Source organism: Falco rusticolus, chromosome 2, assembly GCF_015220075.1.
Source record: "Falco rusticolus isolate bFalRus1 chromosome 2, bFalRus1.pri, whole genome shotgun sequence".
In the NCBI taxonomy this organism is placed as follows: domain Eukaryota; kingdom Metazoa; phylum Chordata; class Aves; order Falconiformes; family Falconidae; genus Falco; species Falco rusticolus.
Genome location: NC_051188.1, coordinates 119,270,127 through 119,290,191, shown reverse-complemented (window position 1 = coordinate 119,290,191; position 20,065 = coordinate 119,270,127). Strand labels below are relative to the sequence as shown.

The window sequence follows — 20,065 nt, the reverse complement described above, 5'->3', positions numbered from 1 at the left end:
CCTCTAATGTGAGGCTTTAGAAGAAGCCATAAAAGCTTTCGAATATTTATATGTATAATAGTTGTAGATCAAATTTGAGCTAAGTGGAGGTTATTAGTAACAAGAAAGTGTTCCTTAATAGTCAGATCCTTCTGAAAAATTAAAATGCAGAGCATCTCTATTGTAATGCAAACAACTCTGTGTGTGTAGGAAGTGGGGTTATAAGGGTTGTAATCACTTGGCTTTTATTGTTCTAGGAGAACCTTTTTGTCTCCAGCTTATGAGAGGAAGGTGTAGTTTTTGCAATCCTGTCATCTCCAAAAGACTACAAGAATCCCTCGCAGTAATATTTAGAATTTGGCTTTCAGTTACAGCCAGAAAATAAGGCTGAACTATAAGTAGTGCATACCAGAAATGGAAATGACTCAGTTCAACAAGCCTCCCAAATTTATAGGTGGTTCCTTTAGAGAGAGCTGACGCTGCAATGCATGTGGTAGTTATCTCTGAAAGAGGTACACGTGCTCTTGTGATTGAAAGTTAGAAATCAAGAACAACCTTGGTTGTGAGGCAGTAACTGGGAAGTCATCTGAGATGCAAAGGCAGTGAAAATGTTATAGGGTCTGTATACAGCCAGAAACTATAGCCATGGGTTGTTGTTAATAAGTAATATTAACATCAAGTTTTCCTTCCACTGAATTTTAAATAGTAAATATAGCATTTGGAGGAAGGATGTTGGTTGTTCTTTTCTCCTACACATATCTGGAATGCAGTCCTGTTGCTTCCAGGTTTTCCCGCTACAGCTTGGGGAGAGACATTGTAATGCATGTAATGTCTGTTCACAACTGGCTGTTTTGAAGTTATAGGCCAAGCAAAGGGAAATGTGTAATTTTACCACCTCTCCCAGCTGTCGTCACAAGAAACACTGACTCAGACACACCTGTGAGTCAGAATTCCTCTTTGTTTCCTTCCTGCTGCCTGGTAGTAGTAATTTGCCTCTCATTTCAACTGTAACCTTTACTGCTGTTCTCAACCTCTGCATTGTTTCACTTAATTTGAACAGGCAGCAGAAGTGAAATCAAACTGCCTCTTACTGTCCTCTTCCAACCCATCTATTCTGAAAACAGGGCAAACAGCCAGAAAAGTACTCTGTTCTGTTCTTCTGTGCTTGAGCACAAAATTTGGGTAGACAGTAAAGAATTATAAAGGGACTTCTCTTTTTCTCTGAACTGGTAAGTAACCAAGTCATAAGCTACATCAACAGGAACTGGACTGAAGAAGATCAAAGGTCACGATGTTTCTTAAATGCAGTGGAGACTCTTGCACAAGCTGCTTTTCTGAAGGACAGCAGTGTGGTTTATTTAAATTAGTTTTCTTTCCTCTTGTGTCACAGGCAGTTTTGCTGTTGACTGAGCTTCTGTTGTAATGTTACGCTTTTACTTTCCAAAATAGTTCACTATTGATTTTTAACATCCTCTTACAAGTACCTACTATTTCAGCTTGTTTTTTTCAAACACAATCTGTTTATTTTGCTGCTTCACTTTTTGGTTGTCTGCCTTGGTTCCCCCAAAATGTCTGATAGAGTCCGGAGTTACCTGTGTTGCTGAGACATTTTAAGTTGGGTATCTGAAATAAGAGATAATTTAGGACAAAAAATTATGCCTTTGCATTTATAATTGCAATGGTAGAATACCTACTTGGACATGCAGACAATCTCTAACAAGTAAAAAAGAAAAAAACCAACAAAAAAACCAAAGCCCACCCTACAGTATATTTAGACATCAGTAGGAAATGAAGTAAGTTAATGACAGGAGAAACAAATGGTCTGTGGTTAATTTGATCACTTCCTTTGCTACAAAAAAGCAATCGTGAAGTTTTAGAAGGCTTATTCAAATGTGACAGGGACAGCCCCTAAGCAACAGTAGCAGGAACATCTACCACTAATCATTTTCCTTCCCTGGTTTTTATTCCAGTCCTGCTCACAAAAAGAAAATATGACAAAGATGGTTTTGTGTAAACAATGGCAGTCAGATTAAATGTTCAAAAGTACAGCTGCTGAAACTTCTTAGAGATTTAAAATTTCATTAAAAAATACTTCATAATAAAATGTGGCATAGGTACCATAACTAACAAACTTTGTGCAGAAGTTGTCTTTGCTTTCTTTTTATTAAGCACAACCTACTTTAAGCTGGAATAAGAAGTAAGGGGTTTTAAAATGCTAAGCGCCTTTTGCTTTATGAGACTAGTGGGACAGAATCAAAGAATTCTGTACAAGTTTTGGTTCTTTAAAATTCAGCATGGTTTGGATTCTAAACTATACACAGAGATTTAAATTTAAGATTGAACCAGAACTAAAAGAGATATGTCTTATGGATCTGATTTTGAGTCAGATTAAAAGAGCAGAAAGGTTAAGAAAAAAAGTCATTAATTTTATCATCTAATGCAAAATCTAGTAATGACAGTTGAAGAGCTTGGCCCTGGCAGATCTGAAACAATTCTGATCCTGTTTCAGTATCAAGTCTGAATTTGGCTGTTGTTCAAAATACAGATTAAGAGAGTATATCCATGGCAGATTTTTCATTTTAAACAGCTTATTCATTATTTGATAAGCAGAGTTATTATTTCCCCTTCACCCCACATACCAGTGCTTTCGCATTGTATGGCAGTTTCGTTGCACATCTAACTTTTTGCACACAAAAACATCCTGTTTAAATTTGCAAATTCAGTAAATGGAACTGCTCTTTCCCTTTATAAGTGGTTGGAGTATCTCTATAAGCATTTGTTAATAAAACCTGCAAACGTTTTTCTTTGTAAACACTTAAGTCTTAGAAGTTTGTTGAAAAGTTTGGCATTGCTTGGCAAACAATCCTTCTGGATGTTCTTCTAGGTTGAGAGACTGTCTGCCTGGATTCAGTATTCATTCAGGACTTCTTGCCTCCGAAGCCTTGTCTCCCTGAGCAGCTGCTAGATTCTTTGCTTACTTGGCATCACCATCAGCATGCAAGAAATTCTGAAGTAAGTAAATGCAGCCCACTCACCGATGGCCCACACTGAAGAGGCTCAAGAGAAACAGGCCAAAGCTACCTAGTTCTTAAGGTAAAAAGACCCAAAGGGTTAGCCATTAGGAATCCCAGAGCAAAACTAGCTTCTGCAGTGCAACATAATGTCTACATGTATAGACATGTCACATCTGTATGACATTAAATGAAAGCTTTCAAAGGAGCAGCTTTTTAACCTGATTACTAACTAAAGATCAGCATTTTTGCTAATGGTAACAGGCTTTCAGTGTATTATCTTTGCCCTGCAGCAAGAAAAATGCATTGGTTAGTAGTCTCTGTTACATATAACTAGTTGCCTTTCCATCTTGGGACAGAATTTGGATCTTTATTTTGTTTAAAGTCTCTATCACATTTATGTGTATTTACCTCTTTTAGGCTGTGAGACATAATTTTAGTTGGGTTTTTTTGTGCATGTGTGCATTTTTTTGTGAATTCGCTTTGGATTATGCTGGCTGTCCTCCAGTTGTCTTCTGTCCTGAAAGTGGGCTTTCACAACCAAGAAGCTGCTAATGTTTGCAAAAAAATCTTTTCTTAAGCACCTAGTCTTGCATGTAGTTGAAAGTGGTTTGGGTTTGGGGTTTTTTTGCCATAAACCATAAAATTCTCCTAGGAACTTTTCATGCACGAAAAGTGTGAAACAGAACTAAGCTTGGGAGAAGGAGTAGTCATTAATTCTTTTTATCTTGGGTTGGTTTTCTTTCCCTCTCCTTCTCATTTCAACTATGTTGCATTTAATTTAAAGACTGGCATACTGAATCTCCAAGTGCAGGTGGAAATACTGTGGGCAACTGACATGAAGTTCACTAGTAACAAATAATTTTAATCTGTAAACTCTTCCAAAGTACTTTCTCTGTCAGATGAATTACCACTCTGCAAGAATAATTGTGGCTAGCACAGCATAAACAGTGAATATGGTTCAGTTAAAAGGAAGTACGTTGTATTAAAGAATACATTTTACTTGGGTATTCATAAAGATATTTGTTTAACAGATTATATACCTTTAAATAGTTTTTCCTATGTTATTGCTGTTGGTGTTATTAACGGACTGTCTCTACACCTGAGTTCATACCCTCTGTTAAATTGAATATGTCTGCATCAATCAGCAGGAGTGGGATTGATAGGTCGTTCTCTCTCTTCTTTTTTTTGGGACACTTACCACTAATTTGCCACTTTTTTTAGTAAGCACCTCAGATACAACTTTTTTTGACTGCTGTCTGGCCAGTCTGCTTTCAAATGGGCTCCAGGTCCTGGGATGCTTACATTACGTAGTCCATTAACAGATGGAGGAATTCTTTTCAGAAGCAGGAAATGGTAGCAGCTGAATAGGAACATATTTTTATTCTACCAAGGGTTCAAAGCATACTTTCAGTGCCCAAGCATGTTGTTCTGCTTGCATTTTGATTTGCGTTATTTATTTATATGCATTTGAAATGAGCTTGTGCATGGCTTTACCCATTAGTTGGGCTACCAAGTATTTGGGTCCAATTCCTGCCTGCTAGAAAATATTTCATGGTGGATCATCATTTTCAGTACAGGTGCATACAACTTAGCAGGCAGGTGCTTAAAAGCTCTGAATTTACTGCATTTGGAAATCTAAGACTCAGTGAAGGTGAATGACTTGTGATCTTGAATGACAGAAAGTGGCAATAGCAATACACTGGAAGTAAGCGTAGCTCATATTTTAAAATATATAGAAATTATATGTGTAGTGGTTTTCAGACTCTGAAAAACTTAAAATCTCTGACAGTTGTGGAAAACTTATGGTTTCTTTAACAACATATGTTGGTCTGTACCCCAGTAAAGATTGCAGCTGTTGTAAATTCATGTTTTAAAGAATTTCATCAGTCTCTGGAAATATGAAGATTCTAAAAGATGCCTGTGGTTAGTTTTCAAGACTGACTTACACTTTTGGGGCCACAAGTTCCCTTTACAAATAGGAGTTAGCAAGACCTTATTGAGTCCTTTCTGTTAGGTTATTTATAGTAAGTCATTGAGTGGGTGTTACAAGCTAACCTTATAAAACTATTTTATATGATATACTCCAACTATGTGCTTAAGCCTACTCTGGGCCACTTACATGCGGGTAATTGTCGATGTGTGTGCAGGATTGACATCTAGAGGAAACAATAAAATTGGGAACATGTGGTGAACGTAGTTCTTTGCTAGATAGTTCCTGTTAAAGATTTATACGTCAGTGTGATTTACGGTGAACTGAGTGTTGGCAATCTCTCCTGGTATTCCAGTAAAACAAAGCATGCCTGTCCCCGCGCAGCTGAGGGGTGAGTGAAGGAACTTTGCAGCCTGCACCACCAAACCTAACACAACTGCAACATTGCAACAGTCCTTTCTGTTGCTGAAGTCCTTGCTTCTTTCAAGGAGTACTTACTGCTGCAGTGTCACCTTAAGCATAATAGGACCTGGAAAACATAACTGATCCTTTTCCAATAAAAATGTCTCTTTGTCTCTTCTTTGGGAATTCTGTGAGGAAGCATGCTGTGTATAAAAGGACTTCCTTCCAAATTTAAGCAGGAAGAGAAGTACGTGTTTGTATACAAGGACAGAATTAACTGCAAACCTTCCTTCCTTTCCTCCTTCCCCTCGCTTTGTTTTGTTAGTTCCCTAGCTGGCATCGAAATGACAGCAGGAGAGAACTCATGTTTCCTATGTATTTACACAAAGGGGATGGGAACTTGGAGCATCAATGCATGTCCTTCTTAAGCTAACCCGACAAACATCAAGGCATTTTAAGATGTGTTTAGTCTTTAGCGCTCTTCATGAAGCTGCTTACAAAGGGATTCTTTTTGTTTTACTGCAGTATAATTTTTAATACTGCTGACAGACTTGGATGCTGAAATTCAACCTCTGGTTATTCACAGAGCAGATATAATAGACAGCTGCAGTTGCATTTTGTTGAGACTGTTCCACAAGTAAGACTTCTCCCTGACCTTTGGGGACCACTAACTTGGGAAAGTAGAGAACTTGGTGTCAGTATTTGTTCAATCCTTGGACTCTTTTCTAAGGTTATGCAAAATATCGTGGCAGCATTGTCATAGCAACCACCACTCACCTGAAACAGAACACTGACCACCACTTTTACATACAGCAGCTTTTTCTTTCAAACTTGTACAGATTGGAGCTAGTGACCTGTGGGTAGAAATTCTTTGTATGACAGTATTGATGGGCATAGCTATAAGCTAATATTATTAGAATATAATTGGTGGTGGCAGTGTAGGGAGATAATTGCATGGTGAATTTTGACAGTTGGTTACTATTTCTCTCAAGTGAGGTGGGAAGGAGTTGGGTTCATAAACTTAGTTTCCTGAATTGTAACAAAGAGGTCAAAAGTAGATTAATCCTCCTAAATATTTGCACTGTACCAGTCTCTAGTGCTTGTAAGCAAAGAGAGTGCATAAAGTCACTGAGTACCTACCTATCCCTACTTACCTATCAGCCCTGTAACTCCTTTGCAATCAGTAAATGTGCAGTGACATTGGCTGTAAGCTCGTGAGGACTGGGAGTCATTTAAACATTTGTATAAATATTGGCATATTTCTACACACTTTAAGCTATATTAGTCCACTTTTATTGCAGTGCAGGATCTTAGTCAGAATCTGGTCCTAAATAGCTAGTGAAGTAGTATGTATGCTTATGGTACTATGTGAACATTTATATAATAAAACATTGCAGCTGAAAACATTTGACTAGTATGTATGGTTTTAAGAGCTCCTGGAGAATAGTGGGTGAAGACAGGAGAAATTAAGGGTTTACAGTAATCCTGTTCCCTCGAGTCCTTTCATTATGATCCATACTAGTGTATTGTAGGTAACCGTGTATCTATTCCAGCTCTTAATGATAAATTCTGAACATGTTAAATAAAACTTCCATTTATACAGACAGCTGCATAATTTCTGAAACTTTTAAGGGTTTGGAATTGTCTTGCAACATGGTTAATTCCCATGTGGTGCATATTTCTGTTCTTTTTTTTTTTTTTTTTTTTTTGTGAATGAGTATGTTTTGGTTCCTTCTTAACATTTACAGGAACAGGAAACAACAATGCTATTACTACCCTGGGCCTGGATTTTTGTTTTTTTCCAGACAGAGCTCCTAGCCACAAGAGTGAGTACGTCACTTGGCAATTTGAAAAGCTTTACCTTCTTGAAAAAGAAGTTACTTGCAGCACCGTATAAGGGCATGAGCTCTCTCTTTTGAGCAACAACTTTTTGCTAGTTGAGACTGTTATTTCAATCTCCTAGAACATTAAGGTTTAACGACTTTATACTTTTTTTCCACAGCACTTCTGTCTACAGAGAGAAGTTAGGCTGCTCCTGATCTTAAAACTTATGGAGCAAACTGCATCAGTAACAGAATAGGAAGCAACTTAAACTACAGGAGTATTTTATTACTACCTCTGTAAAACGAGAGAGTCAAGTTGGGATGGAGTTTCAAAGGTTCTAAGCTGTGTTAGGTGTTAATTAGTGAAAGAACCTAGTGACTTGCATCATCACTTGTTTCTGAGTAGTTATTTACTATACTAAAACTGTGTAGATACATTTTGTTAGACTGCTGCTTCCAGATCTAATTCAGTGTTTACAGTTCTTCCCAGTTTTACTTTCTTTATTTTAAAAATACACTTCAGCCAGTACCAGTAATAAAAATGCCTTGATAATGAAAGTTTTCCATCTGAATTAATTACATCAGTGTAATAAAAAGAACATATTAAAGGTTTTGATCACGTAAATGCCATTCCAACCTAAAATACATCAGTTGTTTATCAACGGTCCAGCAACTGTGTTTCATTCTAGGGAGATTCTGTTATTTCTTCTTTGCCCTAAACGCAAAGGATTGGGTTTTTTTTAAAGAAAATATTATTTAAAAAAAAAAAATCCCCCTGAGTTATCCTTTGCTGGACAGTGACTCCATAGTTCTGGTTTTTCCCAATTAAAATCTGACTAAGGACCATATCATATTGTCCATGGCAAGGAACACTAATGAATTGTCAGAAACCCTGGCTATTAGTTTGTGTGCAAAGAGGAAGGAAATAGCAACCTATGAAGCATTCTTCCTTACCTAGTAGAAGTCAGGATAGGGAATCCTGTCTGATTTTGGAAAAATTTTGATTTCTGCCAGCTATACAAGGAACTGCACTGCCAGCCCTCTTAATTTTATGGTATGTTAGGTAATGCCTGGTGTAGTTGTCTGTGCTCTTGAAGGTCCAGCTGTGCTGATTCAGGTTATTACTTCAGGAACCCCAGAGTTCACTTTTAAAGGAAGCTCCTAACTGGCACCACAACAAAGAAACACCTTGGAAGTATGTCTCCTAAACACCTCAACCTACAGAAGCAAATTAATTCTTGCAACTAGTTATTAAAAACAAGCTCAACCAAAACTGTGATAGCTGAGTGTTTGGGGCTACCTAGGACTGTCTATTCTGAAACAAAGAAATTAAACCCAGCATAGAGGTTGAGCTGGGAACTTAGAGACTTTAAAAATCACGTGGCAACAGAGTCCTTATTTCATAAACAAGGTGTCTTACAAGGCAGAAATTCTGTGGTGCACAGCATATCCTAAGCCACAGTTTGGGTCTCAAACTGATCTCAGCCTGGCTGGCTCACAAAGTTTGAAATCTGCAGAAACACGCTGAACAATGACTGATAGCTCTGCATGTCTAGGTTGTGGTGGTTTGCAAAACGGTGCATTGGCAGGAGCACCCCAAACAAGTTGGTTTGGTACAAATGCAATATATTTTTGGAATTTCTCTTACCCTTTATGTATCTGCAGCTTCCTGCCCTCCCTACCCTTCTCCATTAAGAGGAGATTATAAAGTTGTTTGGTTTTTACTTACTTTTTTACATTTTATTTTAACATGAACAAGGGGTTTTCCTCCTGGAATGTGATTCAACAGAGCAATCAACCATTTGTTTAGTTTTGTAATTGTTAAAATGGGCTCTGGGTTAAAAGGAACTAGTTACCAGTTTGTCTCTATAAACACTTGGTTTGGTCTAAAACCCAAGTTTCCTTTCGTGAAGGAGCCTGGGGGAACCTTGTGGTGGCCAGATGTTACGTGTTTATTTGATGATACTCACCCTACTCCCTTTTAGTTGAGTTCTGTGCTACCTGGTCTTAAGACTTTCAGTACTGTACCGTGGGATGTCATGTTTTGAGAGTGACTGGGTTCCCCTAAAATGGTATGGGGGTCCTGTTTTGCTGTCACAGGGGTGAGTGGTGCCAGGAATTTAAATTGTTGCAGACTGTGGGTGTTCCTGTCAGTTATCCCCTTAATGATATAAATAAAATGAAGGCCACGCTAGTGCTATGAGCCATTTTGTCTTGCCTTTCATTTGTAGTCTGGTTGCTACTAAATATTATGTATTAAGTGAAATGTCCTGATAGAAAACATTGCTTTTTAATTCAAACAACTTTTTTTTTTTTTTTTTTCTCCTCCTAAGCCCATCAGTAGCTGTTTTTATTTTGATATACACATTGGGTCAAGCTAATTGCTGCTTGAAGTGGTTGTTTAAGTGTCTATGATATCAGTGAATGACCTAAGTGTAACTTTGGGAAGTTTTTTGCATGAGTTCCAGGAGCTGTAGGGCAACTGAAGTAATATGTGGTGATTCATGAAGAATAAAAGGAGCTGAAGTGGGAATTTACAGGAAAGAGCGTAAACTATGGCTTTTCCCCTCTGTGATTTCAGAGCTATTTTTATTAGGGGCAAGGGAACTTTTACATGCCTAGAGAGAAGCCAAAATGATCAGGGAAATGGATATTCTTAGAGAATAGGGCAGGTGTGTGAACTAAGGTGTCATCCCCAAATTTTGTTGTAGGAAGAACCTGGAAGTAGTTTGTGTTGGTTGGCTGGGTTTTTCTTCTACAGTAATGGAATCTGCTGAGGTTAAGGTACATCCATACTACCTTCAGGGTCTCAACAGCTGAAGTTGTGTACTTTGCAACCAAATTATTTAAATTGGAACTACTGAAGGAGTTCACTGCTATCCTCAGTATGACTGGAGTGTGAAAGCCCCTATCTGGCTGCATATTTTACTGTTACTGGTGTAGAGGATGCAAAACGCTATGGCCAATGTCTTCCAAAGCCCTGTGTTACACACAGAGAAAGGTTTGCATACGCAGAAACTGTTCTTGAAATTGAGATGAAAAACCCCATATTACTGCTCTCAACAAAACAAACAGAAAAATAACAAAATCAGGCTCAATGTAGTTTCTCATGAATACAACATCCCTTCCCCTGTCTGCTGGGTTTTCAGAAAGTTCTTTTTGAGGTGGACAGAGTTGCTCTGTATAGCTGGCTGGATTCAAGGTGGATGTGCTTTTGTATCTGTGAAGACCTAGTGGCCAAGATAGATTTGATCATTTGAAAGACCAAAAAAAAAAAAAAATTATTTTAAGGAACCTCATAAAATAAATTCTTGTGTCACAAAAGCTCTCCTCCTTACTCCTCACGGTGAACACAGCAAGGAAAGATCTACCTACAGCTGCCCTGTGTGTAGCCTGTGTTAGCATAACTTATCCACACCCACAAAAGCACACAAAGCTATTTCCAGGGCTTTTGCTTTGTGCTGGCATAGTGCCATCCTGTAGTAACAGCCAAAAGGAAAAATTCCTTTCATTGACATTCATTGCCCTAAGCCAGAAATGAAGTAGAAAGATATGCTTCTCTCTTTCACGCCTGCAAAGTTAGAGACAGTGCCAATATAAACCATGACTGAGGCTCTGAAATGACGCAAGTCCGTGCGTCTACTTCAATCCAGTGATGCAACCTGACCTTACGTTAACTAACTTACTTTTAAGGATTCAACCAATTTAAAGCTTTTGGAGAATGAGAATTATCTGAAAACATTCCTACTGGTTTATTTTCCTCATTTATATGTTTGCTACCTGTGTCTAATTCAAAGCAGACAAGCCTGGTTTGCTTCTGTTTGCTCTGGAAATTTGCATTAAGAACAGTGTTAGAATCAGCGCTCTGATCTCAGCCTATAATGAAATATGTTGCACTCCCACTTGGAAACTGGAGAGGAAAATCTTGCTCTATACATACAAAATGTATTAGAGCTGATGTTAACCTTTTAAGCTGGAGGAAAAAAGCTATAAACCTGAGAAGCAACAGGTAGTTTTTATGCCTGAGACACATCTCTGAGAACGTACTGTTCTGTGTCTTGGTTCCATACAAACTGCTCAAACTTTTAAAGTTGTCAGTCATCCAACCAGCCCTTCATTGCGTTATATGTTCCTCCGAAAATACATTAGGTACTGAACGCAAGACCAGACAGGTAAATAATGCTAACATGTCAAATTAACTTGTAAATATATATATTTTTTGGCTGCTTCCTACACACTTCATGGGCTCTGCTGTACTTCAGTGAGAGGAACATCTTCCTGCCTGGACTGGAAGACCAGTCCTCATCTACCTGCTGCAACATTTTCTTTTGTTTTAATGCCTTGTGGACGCCAGAAGGAATTGCAGATTTGTAAAACTTAGTAGAATGGTTCCTTATATTAATAACTTTTTTCTTTTTTTTTTTTTCTTTTTTCTTCTTTTTCTCCTTTTTTTGCCATACAGTCTTAAAATTAAGATAACAGTTTTCTGGCCTTTGGCAAATTGCAAGGTATTCTGGGCAATTAGATATGGAGACCATACTGGAACATTTCATATTATATATATATTACCTGTTAGAAATGATAATTTCATACCTATAGTATGCTGCAGGCTTAGAAGTAATGTATGCCTCAGGTACTGTGTTTTATGCCTTTCCTGTTTTTTATTACTTCCTTGTGAAGCTTCAAAAGGGAAATAAAATTATACTATACAGAAGGATTGCTGCTTACCTCCGGTTATTCGGGTCTGTATTTTTCACTGAAACTCAAGGCAAAAGTCTTTCTGACTTGAAGAAAGGGGCTCTGATTTATCGTGGCGTGTTTATCAATGAAGAAACATGAGAGATGCTTGTCCTTGTGTCTGAAGAGGAGATGAAAGAATGGCTAATTTGAGGAACACAAAAATCAGTTGGGCCAGAGTAACTGGAAACTGTGTCCAAACTTGGAGTTTCTGACCGCCTCCACTTCCCGATCCTGGGTGATCAATCAACATTTTGGCTGCAGTCTAGGAGCCAGGCACACACCAGCTCCCTGAGGCCAGCCGGTTTTCTCATGCATGCACATAATCAAATAAAAGCCATAACTTTGAGCCAAGTTGCTGACCTGAATGAGTGGATCAGGACCTAGGAGTTCATATGTTTATAGGTGTATAGTTTATATGCAACCTAAATAAATACTGTAGTCAGAGGTCATAGGGTCAGGTTTTGAAAGGTCCCTAACACAAGTTGTTAGCTGAGTTCATTCACTTATCTACCTTGGGAATTGATGGAGAGATAACAGTGTGAATCTGAACGGAGATGCTCACCTTAGCCTTTGAACACCAAAGAGCTAAGACTTCTGGTAAGTCGCAGTAGGGGAATTTCGTTGGGAATGCTGATGTAAGGAGTTGCAGATCAGGAGAAGTAGCATTGGCAGTCATTAACAGAAAGTGATAACAAAAAGCACTAAGCAGATTCAGAAAGGAGTGTGAAAATATCTGAATTCATAAATATAAATCGGAACACTTCACAACTAAAACTTATTAAATGTACCAAAACTATAGGTTCTGTTACTGCAGATATGGAACAGAAACTGCTGTGTTTACTTTCCAAGGGGACCACTAGGAGATCAAAATTTGTCATTCATATCAAATGATCTAGATCTAGCTTTTAGGAGTCATTGTCTCCTGTGTACCTCTCTGTTAATTTCCAGGTGAAATTTATTTTGCCTGCCAATAGAAAACAAGTTGCGGAGACAGGTAACGATTATGGAACATAAATTTGGTGTGTTTATGCAGCAAGGAGAGGAGTCAAAGAAGAGGTATTCAAACCTCATGTTGTTTAGTTCACCATGCAGTTTGGTTGGGTGCTAGAAAAATATGAAGCATACTAGAAATCAGTTGGTGTACGGTATGTTAAAAGCAGCATAAACCATTTTGAACGTTAGTGTACCAAATGTCTTTATTCATCATGGAAAGCTATGTTAGATAGTAGAGCATCTTTATAGAAAGATCATCATGGCATTACAGGGAAAACTTATTTTTGAATTTGTGTCATTAAAACAAAAAAAATTTCAATATATCCTTTCTAAATACACACAAGGTGGAGGAGTTCATCAAAAATACGGCAGAATGGATTTTCTCATCTTTTTAACATGTTCTTGAAATTCAGGTTACTGGAAGGCAAGGAGAAATATTTCTTTGTTATACAGGATTAACGCTAGTTTTCTCAAACAATAACGATTACTTACTAAAATCCTTTTACTAATGACCATATGGAGGAAACGCAGGTAAACCAATTAGTTTGCTCTGGAGCGAATACTTCCAGGTTTTCTTCATGTGGCACAATTTTTAAGAACTCTGTGCAGACACCATTGGCAGCACTGAGCCTCTTAAAAAAAAAAAAAAAAAAAAGCAAGCTGGTATGTCTGGGATTTATGTAAGGCTTACTCAAAAAACATTGGTGTATCTCGACAAAATCAAAGCTACCTGCTTTTTCTTTGCAGAATGGTTCATTGCTTGGCTAACTACATTGAAGACAAAAGCCAAGAAACAAACAAAAGATATTGTATTCATTTACCAAGGAGAATGAAACTGCAGATGCCTTTGTTCATTATTGTAAACACTTTACAAATTTGAATCAGCTCTAGACCCTTATGCCATTTCTAACTTCCTTGATATTATCTGAAAAAAAAAAAAAAATTACTACTTATATATTTTTCTATCACAGAAACCATCTCTTTTGGTTTCTTGGATAATATTAATGCTGCATTTTCCCAAGACCTACATCTGGTTTTATAATTTTAAAAACATCTGAAGTTCAACATCAGTGAATGAAGCCTCTACAATCAGCATGTCAGCTGAGGGTCTGGCCTCTCCTTTTCAAACCAAACCCAGTATTTACTACACCAGAGCACGTATCTGTATGTGCTCTGCCATCTCATTACAGGCACCACAGCTTTGCTGTTTTAACACTGAAGTTGCTAGAGGTTGTGCAGCAGCGGCCACCGCTGTGGCCTGAGCAGTGACTTCCATCTGGGGCCACTGGAGAAGGCAGAGTAATGGTCAGGTGTGGTCTTAGTCCCCCTTTTGCTCTGGGCTGCTGTTCTGGAAGGTACGTGCTAGGCAAGGTACAAAAGCAAAGTATTTACTGTGCAAAGTGGTCTAGGTAATGTAATAGAAGAACAACAGAGTTATCCTGTAGGTTCTGGCTCTAAAGCAGAGAGGAAGGTTTTCAGAGAGGACTGAACTGGAGTTTAGTGAAGACCCTCCTCCTAGCTATACATTCCCATTATCTCTTGTGATTGCAATAGTCCAGAAACAGTATGAGTTCCTGTCACATTCATGCAAGTGTAAATTATTTGCTTGGGAGAAAATGCAAGCTTAACGTTCATTGGTGCAGAGCGTGTAACCAGGTTTTATGTTTTGGAGGTGTAGATCACCCTGTCGTTCTGTTCTTGCTGATTCAATTCTGGTGAAGGCATATTCAACCTACTGTCTGTCTTTTCAGGTGCTTCAGCAGCCAAGTGGATTTTAATATGTTTGATTATATACTCCCCACATCAGAACTGCTAAACACTTAAACAGGGTGCTATACTGAGGTAAGAGTGATTGTTTTTTGCACCATTGGCCTAGAATGCACCACATTTGCAGTAATCTGCCACTTACTGCTGTTTTCCTCAGTCGAATCCATCCCAGGCTCAAGCTTAGATGTTTACATAAATAGATTTATAATAATAATAAACAGCTATCCTGTTTCTACAGAACAACTATTTGATCTTTCAGAATTTTTTCTCATTACAAACTTAAGTGCAATACTTTTCCTAATAACTTCATAATCATGCCTCATTCTTTAGTCCTGCAGTATGCAAATGCCAAGAATACTCGAAGTCTCAGAGCAGAGATCTCAGAAAAAGCAAGTCTAAATAACACTGGTGTCAAGAAAAGTAATTCTGATTGCCATCTTCTTTCTCTGTAATTACTAGACAAAGAAAAATCCATGATGATAATTTTACCTTCAAGGTTGCTTATTCACCACAGACAAAGTTCAGGCTCAGTGCAAATTTTCCTTGTAGAATGACTAACAAAACCAGTGACTCTTGTGGCCTTTTTGGAGCTAATTACTTAGGTGAACTCTAACCACTAAGCCCCTTCTCAGGGCTGTTTCTGTGGGTGGCAAAGAGCAATCCCTCAGCCTTGAATACATTGAAGCCACGTAGAGGAGCCTATTGCACAAGGTCTCGTGGCTCCACCCTTGTTAAATGGAATCTGCTGGGGCTGGGTCATTTGACCGTTGCCGTGTAGGGCACTTATAGGAAACGTCAGCACGTGGGGATTGTTAACCCCAGTGGGACCTGAGGTTCCAGTTGCTTGCGTTGTAGGTTGCTGTCCTACTGTGGTGAACTGGACTCAGTACACTCGAGCGGTTTAGCATTCCCTCATGCTCTCTGCAGCTTCTGTGAAATAGTTTTAGAGATGGGATGAAGTTCTTTCATTATACGTGACGTGCTGGCATCTTCCAAAGGCAGCAGGACCCTGGCGGTGCCACTTCACTGCATAAACTGAGAGCTTCTTAGAAGTGGCTGAAGCTGGGAAGCTGACAAGTAAGTGTTCCTGTGTTCTGCAGTTGTTGAGGCGTGTGGGCTTCCTTCACCTTACCTCTTTTCAGTGAAACTACTGAGATTGAATCTGAACTCCCTTTTTTATTTTTACCACTGAAAAACTCAAGTGCATATGGGTAGGCTTGATGCAGAAGAATACTGTTAAGTGCTAAGATTTAACAATAGTTTGTGTGAAAAATGCACCTTGTAACATGAATTCAATTCTTTCCTTGTGGTTGAACCAAATATTTGTACCTGTCCTTGACACTGAATGCATTTTTAAAGTAATACCTTCTTATTTATGTGAGACATGCTTATCAACTTGTGCAGCTGAATTACTGTAGGGAATGAGAAGACAGAAAAGATGCTGGGTTGGAGGAGGGGGGCTACAGTGAGCGGGGGAGGGGAAAATGTAGAGCAAATTCAACAATTTACAAAATGCCGAATTCTTCTCATGTTTTTTTGTCATTTGTTTTCTGAACTCAGTGGTTAAGTGGATTTGTCATGTCATTTAACTGGTCTCACTGTTGGAGGAACAATATTGGGTATTTTTTTTATTCTCCCCGTCTTTCTCTTTGTGCGTATCTGCTAGTGCAGGCCTATGAATTTTTGATATTTTTTTGAGCAATGCCAGTTAGGACTATCACATTTTGATTTTGGCAATAATAAAATAATAATCTATGAAATTATGCAGGAACTTTAGAATATATGGCCAAAAAAAAGTGGCCATTTGAAGTAATACCTTGACACATCTCTCATCACTTTTCATTTTAAAGACATTTGAAGTAATACCTTGACACATCTCTCATCACTTTTCATTTTAAAGACTTCTATCTTTAAACATCTTTATTCTTAAAGTATCTAGGATTAAATGCTGTTTTATCAGATTTCTTGTCCCTTGCTAATTCTGGAGTGTGGTCGTTTAAAGTGATAAATCTCAAACTTATTTTTAAATAAATATTTCAGAATTTTCACAAAAAATAATTGATGCTGAATGGAAAAAAGTTTCTCTTACTATTGGTGATGCCTTTAGCATTTTTAAAATGTTGAGTAGAATGTAGAAGAGAGAGCGTGCTAGAGCTTATCTTTCTTTTATAGGTATCGGATAGCTGCATATTTATCAGTTTGAACTTCTCAGACCACAGGAGTTATTTCATTAGTAGTCAAACTGATTTCATTGTTTTTACAAGCTGTTTTCAAAGGTTTGGGTGTCAGGAGGGTTCAAAACACTCAAGTATCTTAAATGGAAGAAGAATCTCACCAACTGCAATTTGAGCTGTGGGTGGCAATGCTTCTGGAACACTAGAGAACTTAGCTGCTTAATTTTTGTTTTGATGGAAGATCAGTCCGTGTTTACAGACTTTCTATTTGTATAACATTTAAGAAAAAAAGTTGCCATTAAAAAAAAACCAAACAACAAAAACAAACTAAGGATAGCAGCTGCAGTAATCTAAAAATTACTGATTTTCCAAGGAGTTTGGAAAGAAAGGATTTGTCACTGTATGAATGAATATAGACTTGTGGGGAAATACAGTGGTTTTGTTATATCAGACTGTGACAATACATATTGGTTATAGTTAATATTGCTTAGCTAACATAATTGTATGGGTAATAATCAGTCTTCCATGTTTAGCTTGAGCGATTGTGTCAATGTGTATTCAAGACATTGAAGGTTTCTTTTTTAAATTCCTTTACTCTGTAGAGTACGCAGCCTTGAGGAGTGCTCATGGATAAAGAATTTGTGGTTAATTTCCAAAGTAGTTCTTGGGAATTATTGTGTATGTGCAAATACTTGCGGGTTGAAAATGAAGTTGTTCTTTAGTTTAATTTTATTTTCTTTGGGATATACTTCAATAACCAGTTCCTGTGAGTGAGGCTGTGTGTGGCCTTATCTAAGATTTACGGTTCTTCCTAAGCCTTGTCCAAAGAGCCTTATGTTGTCAGACAGGAGAGGAAGGAGGCTGGGCAGAAAGGTGCCGTTTAAGGGGATACCTCTTGTTTCTTTGAAGAAAAATAAAATGTGCTAATAGTATCTGTACAAATAAAGGTTTCATAAATGACTTGCTAGCAATGTATACACAAATGAAGCCGCAGTTAGAAGCATGCCTTGGTTGGCCAAGGCTGATGCTGCTAGAGCAGTACAAGCTCATGCACTGGGATAACTGTGGTCTTGTGTAGGTTCTGGAGCATGTGGATTTGCTTCCATGATGTTCAGCATGAACTTTAGTTTCCATATGTATAACATGGGAATAATCATACTTCCTATTGCTAATGCTTACAATAAGTAGCTGCTGTTGAACACCAGCTACAACCCATTTCCATTTGTTGTCTTTGGTGTGATTGGTTACAGCTGAGGCGGATCTGGCATCCTAAGCAGAGGGAGTACATCAGGACATGCATCCTTTAGAGCACTTTTTCTTAACTCTGGAAAAACCGGCAATAGTAAATTCAAGCAGAATTGCAGACCAGTAATACACCCTGTAATATGCTATTTTCAGCGCATAGGTGTGTTAGTTAGTTCCAGGATATCACGTATTTCAAAACATTAAATAGCCATAATAGGTTCATATATTTGTATAATTACAGTTAGTAGCAGGAAAAGAATTTGGCACCTCTTCCTGGACACTTACAAGGGCTGTGCCTGAGGCAGCTGAATAGAACCAGCTGCTTAAGAAACCATAGGTACATCAACTATCCTTTAAAAACACCTCCAGCAGCCTCTGCTTCCCATCACTGCTCTTCTGTCGAAAACTGCTGCTCTGGTGACGTAGACCGTGTTTTCCATGTTATCTTGTTCCCAACCTGTTAAAATTCAGATTCTTTGCCTTCAGAACTAGTAGGGGTAGTAGTTCTGTTGTGGTGTTGGTCTTAAAGCACATTTTGTGGCTTTAAATACCAGGCAACAAGATTCTCTAAAAAGCATTTTTCCTTTTCTTTAAAGAAAAGGAAAGGGGGGAAAAAACCTGCCCAAACAACAAAACAAAACCCCCATAACTGAATACAGAGCTCAGCAGAACAGCTTTCCAATGATAAGAAAATAAAGGATATCAGAAATACTCTTGCATACTTATTCCTGACATGGGACTTTTCCCCTCCCAGCAGTGCAGAACTGTTCACTGCATTTTGTTTTAGTGCTGAGCACACACTTCTAGTCTCAGTCACAAACTGTGTTTGGACCAGTAGGCTCAGACTGTGCAGATATGATGGGGAGTTTCACCAGAAGTACCAGGTGAAACCGTAATTTTCTAGACTAATTAGCATTTCAAATCATTCTGTTTTGGTTTCTCATTCCCATGTTAGTTTTAAACCTGGGAGATAGTTGTTTGTAGGGAGTCTGTGAATGTCTGGAGATTACTCTCCCATAGGAAATTTCCTTATCCGCTCTGGAATTGAACTGTTACCTAGCACTTGATACAAACGGCTGAGTTTGGTATAAACCTCAAGGGAACATTGTGTATATGTATGCGCTCATGTTGCAGAGGGGCTGGGGGCTTATTACCCATACTGCTGTTTCTGCTGGCTTTGACAAAATAGAAGCTGCTTCTTTTTTTCTCCAGCCAGTTTTTTTCTCTCCAGTCTCATATGTTGCGGCAGGGAAATATATTCCGAAGGGAACATTTCATGACACAATTATTCATGAAATGACAATATAGTTCTCAAGGTGTAGTTTCTCCTCTGTTTCCTTGACAGAGCTTTTCCACTGTTTCCTTCTCCTGTGGTCAGCCTCCTGAAAGATAGGGATGAATAATCATGGGAATCAAATCACCTTGAACTTTGAACAGATTCACATTTGCATAGGCGTAATGTCGCTTTCTGAATGCACAGGAGGATTTGCAAAAATCATTTGGTATTCCTGTAAGCTTGCCACTGGGAAAGTCAATGGTAAAACTCTTAGACTTTAAAGAGAACCTGGCTATGTCAACATTTAACCCTAGTCATTCAGGTTTGAAACTGATTGTATAACCAATTACATATATGTCCAGTCTTGGCAATGATACCAAACTGTTTTTCTTAATCAGTGTATGCTGTCCAAATAAAATCCATTTGTAAAAGCAGTTGACCTGCTGATGTATTAAAAACTGAAATTAATTTCTTTAAAGTTGTCTTCTTGAAAGTATGCCTTCTAGTAATTTATAGACTTTTGATTTATATACTGTGAAAACAGCAGTTACTTACAAACACTATATTCTACACATTTTCACTTATTTTACTAAAAATAACACAAGCCCCACTGCATTAAGTGTATAGGATAGGTTACTACTTTAAACTCTGCAGTGATTACAGCTTCACAAGTTCACAAAACCTAGGTTAAAGAATAAACAGCCCAATAAACTATGACTTGA

At 38.1% G+C, this 20,065-nt stretch overlaps 1 long non-coding RNA gene across 1 annotated transcript in view; it reads left to right on the top strand.

The window, feature by feature from the left end:
* Positions 1–20,065, top strand: part of LOC119143804 — a 147,259-nt gene that overhangs the window by 17,599 nt on the left and 109,595 nt on the right. Inside the window, exon 4 of the long non-coding RNA XR_005102832.1 lies at positions 2,864–3,072. This is a non-coding gene — a long non-coding RNA (uncharacterized LOC119143804). The remainder of the gene's footprint in view (positions 1–2,863; positions 3,073–20,065) is intronic.